This window comes from Sciurus carolinensis, chromosome 10, assembly GCF_902686445.1.
Source record: "Sciurus carolinensis chromosome 10, mSciCar1.2, whole genome shotgun sequence".
Lineage (NCBI taxonomy): Eukaryota > Metazoa > Chordata > Mammalia > Rodentia > Sciuridae > Sciurus > Sciurus carolinensis.
The window spans coordinates 31,699,182-31,706,958 of NC_062222.1; the positions used below are offsets into that span (position 1 = coordinate 31,699,182).

Below are 7,777 nucleotides of genomic sequence, written 5' to 3' on the forward strand. Positions count from 1 at the left end.
TCATAGCTGCTCAATTCACAATAGCCAGATTGTGGAACCAACCTAGATGTCCTTCAATTGATGAATGGATAAAGAAACTGTGGTATATATATACAATGGAATATTACTCAGTCATAAAGAATGATAAAATTATGGTATTCGCAGGCAAATGAATGAAACTGGAGAATATCATGCTAAGTGAGATAAGCCAATCTCAAAAAAACAAAGGATGAATGATATCGCTAATAAGTGGATGATGACACATAATGGGGGGTGGTGGGGTTAGTGATAGGGTTAGAGTCAGGGTTAGGGAGGGGGGCAAGAATGGAGGAAGGAAGGACTGTATAGAGGGAAAAGAGGGGTGGGAGGGGTGGGGGGAAGGGAAAAAAATAACAGAATGAATCAAACAACATTAACCTATGTAAATTTATGATTACACAAATGGTATGCCTTTACGCCATGTACAAACAGAGAAACACCATGCATCCCATTTGTTTACAATAAAAAAAATCAAAAAAAAAAAAAAAAAAGAATTTACAAAAAGAAAGCCGGCGCAACAGAATATTCTCAGCAAAATATTCCATGAGAAAGAGATGAAAAATAACAATGTAAATCAGCAAAGGGAGGAACTACCCTAAAGGAACAGCCAAATAAAGGAGAAACCAAGTCCTGTCAAAAAAAAAAAAGGGGGGTGGTTGGCAAATGATCAGGACACAAATCATGTCTCAATAATAATTCTGAATGTTAATGGCCTGAACTCATCAATCTAAAGACATAGAGTGGCAGATTGGGTTAAAAAGAAAGATCCAACAATTTGCTGCCTGCCAGAGACTCATCTCATAGAAAGATATACACACAGACTAAAGGTGAAAGGATGGGAAAAAACATACCATGCACATGGACACAGCAAAAAAGCGGGAGTATCCGTCCTCATATCAGATAATGTGGACTTTAAGCCAAAGTTAGTCAGAAGGGATAAAGAAGGACATTTCACACTGCTTAAGGGAAGCATAAATCAGCAAGACATAACAATCATAAATATCTATGCCCCAAACAGTGGCTCATCCATTTATGTCAAACAAATCCTTCTCAATTCCAGAAATCAAATAGATGACAACACAATAATACTGGGTGATTTTAACACACCTCTCTCTCCACTGGACAGATCTTTCAAACAAAAACTGAACAAAGAAACCATAGATCTCAATAACACAATCAATAATTTAGACTTAACGGACATATATAGAATATACCATCCAACCAAGAGCGAATACACTTTCTTCTCAGCAGCACATGGATCCTTCTCTAAAACAGACCATTTTTTTTTTTTTTTAAATATGGAACACTTCACGAATTTGCGTGTCATCCTTGCGCAGGGGCCATGCTAATCTTCTCTGTATCGTTCCAATTTTAGTATATGTGCTGCCGAGCAAGCACTAAAATAGACCATATATTATGCCACAAAGCTAATGTTAGCAAATACAAGAAGATAGACATACTACCATGTACTCTATCAGATCATAATGGATTGAAATTAGAAATAAATGACAGAATAAAAAACAGAAACTACTCCAACACCTGGAGATTAAATAATACACCATTGTATGATGAATGGATAACAGAAGACATCAGGAGGGAAATAAAAAATTCTTAGAGGTAAACGAGAACAAAGATACATCATATCAAAATCTCTGGGATACGATGAAAGCAGTACTTAGAGGAAAATTTATTTCATGGAGTGTATTCAATTAAAGAAGAAAAATATCAACAAATAAACAACCTAACACTTTAACTCAAAGTCCTAGAAAAAGAAGAACAGAGAAACACCAAAAGTAGTAGAAGACAGGAAATAGTTAAAATCAGAGTTGAAATCAATGAAATTGAAACAAAAGAAACAATCGAAAAATTGACAAAATAAATAGTTGGTTCTTTGAAAAAATAAACAAAATTGATAAAACCTTAGCCACACTAACAAAGAGAATGACAGAGAAAACTCAAATTACTAAAATTCGGAATGAACAAGGAAATATCACAACAGACATGACTGAAATACAAAACATAATTAGAAGATATTTTGACAATCTATACTCCAACAAAAGAGAAAGTCTCGAAGACATCAACAGTTTTCTAGAGACATATGAATTACCTATACTGAACAAGGAGGACATACACAATTTAAGTAGACCAATTTCAAGTAATGAAATAGAAGAAGTCATTAAAAGCCTACCAAGAAAGAAAAGTCCAGGACCAGATGGGTTCTCAGCGAGTTATACAAAAGCTTTAAAGAAGAGCTCATTCCAATAGTTTTCAAAGTATTTCATGAAATAGAAGAGGAGGGAACCCTCCCAAACTCATTCTATGAAGCCAATATCACCCTGGTACCTAAACCACAGAAACACATCGAGGAAAGAAAATTTCAGACCAATATCATTAATGACCATCGATGCAAAAATTCTCAACAAAATTTTAGCAAATCTCATACAAAAAATATATTAAAAAGATAGTGCACCACGATCAAGTGGGTTTTATCCCAGGGATGCAAGGTTGGTTCAACATCAGGAAATCAATAAATGTAATTCACCATATCAACAGATTTAAAGTCAAGAATCACATGATTATTTCAATAGATGCAGAGAAAGCATTTGATAAAATACAGCACCCCTTCATGCTCAAAACACTAGAAAAAATAGGGATAGTGGGAACATTCTTTAACATTGTAAAGGCCATCTATGCTAAGTCCATAGCCAATATCATTCTAAATGTGAAAAACTGAAAGAATTCCCCCTAAAAACTGGAACAAGGCAGGGATGCCCTGTTTCCCCATTTCTATTCAACATTGTGCTTGAAACTCTAGCCAGAGCAATTAGAGAGACCAAAGAAATTAAAAGGATATGAATTGGAAAAGAAGGACTCAAACTATCCCTGTTCACTGATGACATGGTTATATATTTAGAGGAACCTGGAAATTCCACCAGAAATGTTTTAGAACTCATAAGTGAATTCAGTAAAGTAGAAGAATATAAGATCAATGCTCATAAATCCAATGCATTTTCATACATAAGTGATGAATCTTCAGAAAGAGAAATTAGGAAAACTACCTGATTCACAATAGCCTCGAAAAAAAATAAAATACTTGGGAATCAATCTCACAAAAGAGATGAAAGACTTCTACAATGAAAACTACAGAGCATTAAAGAAAGAAATGAAAGAAAACCTTAGAAGATGGAAAGATCTCCCATGTTCTTGGATAGGAAGAATTAATATTGTCAAAATGGCCATACTACCAAAAGTTCTATACAGATTCAATGCAATTCCAATTAAAATCCCAATGATGTACCTTACAGAAATAGAGCAAGCAATTATGAAATTCATCTGGAAGAATAAAAAACCCAGAATAGCTAAAGCAATCCTTGGCAGAAAGAGTGAAGCAGGGGGTATCGCAATACCAGATCTTCAACTCTACTACAAAGCAATAGTAACAAAAACGTCATGGTATTGGTACCAAAATAGACAGGTAGATCAATGGTACAGAATAGAGGACACAGACACAAACCCAAATAAATACAGTTTTCTCATAGTAGATAAAGGTGCCAAAAATATGCACTGGAGAAAATGTAGCCTCTTCAACAAATGGTGCTGGGAAAACAGGAAATCCATATGCAAGAGAATGAAATTAAATCCCTATCTCTCACCCTGCACAAAACTCAACTCAAAATGGATCAAGGACCTTGGAATCAGACCAGAGACCCAGCATCTTATAGAAGAAAAAGTAGGTCCAAATTTTCAACATGTTGGCTTAGGATCAGACTTCCTTAACAGGACACTCATTGCACAAGAAATAAAAGCAAGAATCAATAACTGGGATAGATTCAAACTAAAAAGCTTTCTCTCAGCAAAGGAAAGTATCAGCAATGTGATGAGAGAGCCTACAGTGTGGGAGAAAATCTTTGCCACTCATACTTCAGATGGAGCACTAATTTCCAGAATATATAAAGAACTCAAAAAACTCTACACCAAGAATACAAATAACCCAATCAACAAATGGGCTAAGGAAATGAACAGACACTTCACAGAAGACCTTCAAGCCATCAATAGATATATGAAAAAATGTTCAACATCTCTAGTAATAAGAGAAATGCAAATCAAAACTACCCTATGATTCCATCTCACCCCAATTAGAATGGCAATTATCAAGAATACAAGGAACAATAGGTGTTGGCGAGGATATGGGGGAAAAGGTACACTCATACATTGCTGATGGAGTTGCAAATTAGTGCAGTCCCTCTGGAAAGCAGTGTGGAGATTCCTTAGAAAACTTGGAATGGAACCACCATTTGACCCAGCTATCCCACTCCTTGGCCTATACCCAAAGGACTAAAATCAGCATACTACAGAGATACAGCCACATCAATGTTCATAGCTGCTCAATTCACAATAGCCAGTTTGTGGAACCAACCTTGATGGCCTTCAATTGATGAATGGATAAGGAAAATGTGGTATATTTATATACAATGGACTATTACTCAGCCATAAAGAATAATAAAATTATGGCATTTGCAGGCAAATGGATGAAATTGGAGAATATCATGCTAAGTGAGATAAGCCAATCTCAAAAAACCCAAAGGACGAATGACCTTGCTGATAAGTGGATGATGACACATGATGGGGGGTGGAAGGGGGGCAAGAATGGAGGAAAATACAGTGGTAGAAATTAAACCAATAAAAAAGCAGACATAACATAAAGGCTAAAAACTTTAATAATTGGGACTTTTAAAAAATTAATAAAATGTGTAAATCCTGAAAGATCTAAGCAATATAAAAAGTGAATTTGAAATCACCATTATCAAGTTTGAAACAGTACATAGCATGAAATTCCTACATGTATTTTAAAAGAAAAAGGGTACTAAGAAAAATATCTGTTAATTTATATGAAATATTTTTATGAAATAAGGTCTCTTTAATACAAAAATTGATACAAAAAGAACTAAAAACAATTCTTTAAGGATGAACTAAAATTATTTTTAACTTAATAATTGCACAAAGATCACTGGTAAATTTTAGCAAATATTTTAGCAAGAAATGATTTCAACAAAGCCTCATAAACTTGGTGGAAGAAATGACATAATTTCACAAAAATCCCTTTGGAGAAAATATAAGGAAAGAATAATCCCTGACACTTGAAGAAGTTCCTATAATTGTTCTGTGAAAATATGTTTAAGATACTTCATGACAGGAAGAATATACTAATAGCTTTAATCAACAAAATCACAACTCTTGTTATAGGTGGAATGTTCTGGTCTTCCCCAAATTCATATACTGAATCTCTAACTCCCAATGTGATAGTATTTGGAGATACAGATTTTGGGAGGTAATTAGCGTTAGACAAAGTAATGAGCAAGGTGTGATTACCAGTGAGTGTTCTCCCTCCCCGCCCCCCCCCCCTCTCTCTCTATCTCTCTCTGTGTGTGTGTGTGTGTGTGTGTGTGTGTGTGTGTGTGTGTAAATGCAGGTTTTTGAAGGGAAGCTCATGTGAGCACACAGTAAGAAGTGACCCCATGCAGAGCAGGAGGAAGAGAATCCTCACCAGGACCCGACTTTGTAATACCTTGATCTCTGCCTTCAGTCTTCATAAGAAAATTATTTTCTATTGTTTAAGCCACCCAGTCTATGGAATTTTATTATGAGCAAAGTGTAGACTCAGGTAAGTATTTACAAAAATATCAACTAAGAGAAATGACAGATAGATCTACAGAGAGAGAGAGAGAGAGAGAGATCACCTGTTAGTGTCTGATTAACACAAAAACACACACCACACACACACATTTCGTATATACACGGATCTAATATGGGTATCATATACTGATACTGGCAGGTGTTATTCTAAGAATCCAAGATTGGTCAAACATTAAAAGCCAAATTTGCTTAGTTCAAAACTCTAATAGAGTATTAGGATCATATGATCACCTCAATTAGATACAGAAAAGCATTTGACAGAACACATTTCAATTCATGATAAAAACTTTCATCACTTTAAGAATAAAAAGGCACTTTCTTGATCTGATAAAAGGCATTTTCAAAAACCTACGTGTAACATCATACTTATTGATGAAATTTTGAACGTTTTCTGCCAACAATTAGAAAATCGTAAGGATATCTGCTCTCAATATATCTATTCAACATTGTGCTGAAGGTCATAGCCAGTGCAATAAGCAAGATAAAGAGCTAGAAGTCATAAAAATCTGAAAAGAAGAAATAAAGCAGTCTTTAAGCACATTTGTTCATGTAGAATAACTCAAGGAATTTCTTCTGCCCCCAAAAAAATTTAGAAATAAGTGAATGTAATTAAACTACAGAATATAAGATCTGTATTAGAAATAAAAATAACTTTATTTCTTTGATTGACAATAAATGAATGGAAATTGAAATTTTAAAAACATCTTATGTTTTTAAATATCAGTAATGACTAATTACTTCAATTGCAAAAATGACAGAGGTAACTGGGCAGTGTTCCTACAAAAAATATTACCAGATTTAAATAAATACAGAGATGAATCCTGCCAGTTGTGTGGAAGACTCCAGCCTGTTAAAAATAATATTTCTTCCAAATTTGCCTCACATGTAATGTAATTCTTGAATATCTTAAAATTCAAGATATCTAGAATATCTTTTATTTCATAGAAATTGACAAGCTGATGATAAAATTTATACCTAAATATAAAAACCTAAGTGAGTAAAAACAATCTTGAAAATAAGCAAATATGGAGATTTCATGCTTACCTTAGTTCAAGGTTTATTACAGTTCTTTAGGCATCAAGATAGAGTTGTAACAAGGGTAAAGATACACACTTGATCAATCAAACAGAATAGAAAGCCCAGAAATAAATCTAATTGTATGTGGTCAAGTGATTCTCAAAAATAGCATCAAAGTATCCCAATGGGGGAAAAGAAAACTTTTTCAACAATCCAGGAAAAGTTTGATATCTATGCAGTTAAAAAAAAGAAATCAAAGGGAGGGCAGGGGTATAGCTCAGTGGCAGAGCATGCACAAGGTCTGGGAGCTGATCCTGAGCACTGAAATAAAATGCAGTGGGGAGAAAGATATTCAATGATTCCTTGTAGCACGCATAAATTATTAATTTGAGATAGAAGGTATTACTATAAAAAATAGCTAAAGCTAGCATGGTTTAAGAAGAAAGCCCAGGAGACTATCTTCACCATCTCAGGTAGTCACAGATTTGTTTAAACAGAGCACACAAAAATACTAAAAATTTTAAAAAAAATTTATAACCTGACTATCAAAATTTAAACTTCTACATATTCATATTAATTATAAAATTAATAGGCAACATAAACTAATGAAAATATTCACAACATATTTCACAAAGGACCTGTGCCTGGAATATAGAACTAAATTCTTTTCAACTTAAAAAAAAAAGATGATATAAAAATATAGACAAAATAGATATGAAGATAAGGTAGAAAATTGGGGAAGAGCATATTTTAAAATGGTGAACTTTACTGATTAGTAGGGAAATGCAAATTAAGACCACCATAACACACCTCTTCATACTTCTAGAAGTACAATCTAGAAGACTGACAACATGAAATGTTGGTTACAATTAAAAGCAACTCGAACTCATGCATTGCTTATTGGAGATCTATTCTAGCCAACAATTCTTGTGCAAAGAACTGAAAACATGAACATAAACATCTTGTGTAGCTGGGTGTAGTAGTGTGGACCTGTAGTCCCAGGTACCTGTGTGTCACAAGAAGAAGAATCACGTGCATCACTTGAGCT

The 7,777-nt window shown here is 34.2% G+C and overlaps 1 non-coding gene across 1 annotated transcript; it reads right to left on the reverse strand.

Annotated features, from left to right (window-relative positions):
• Positions 1-1,310: 1,310 nt before the first annotated feature.
• Positions 1,311-1,416, reverse strand: LOC124995186 (U6 spliceosomal RNA). The gene has a single exon (XR_007110657.1). It is a non-coding gene; the product is annotated as a U6 spliceosomal RNA (small nuclear RNA).
• Between the last annotated feature and the right edge of the window lie 6,361 nt (positions 1,417-7,777).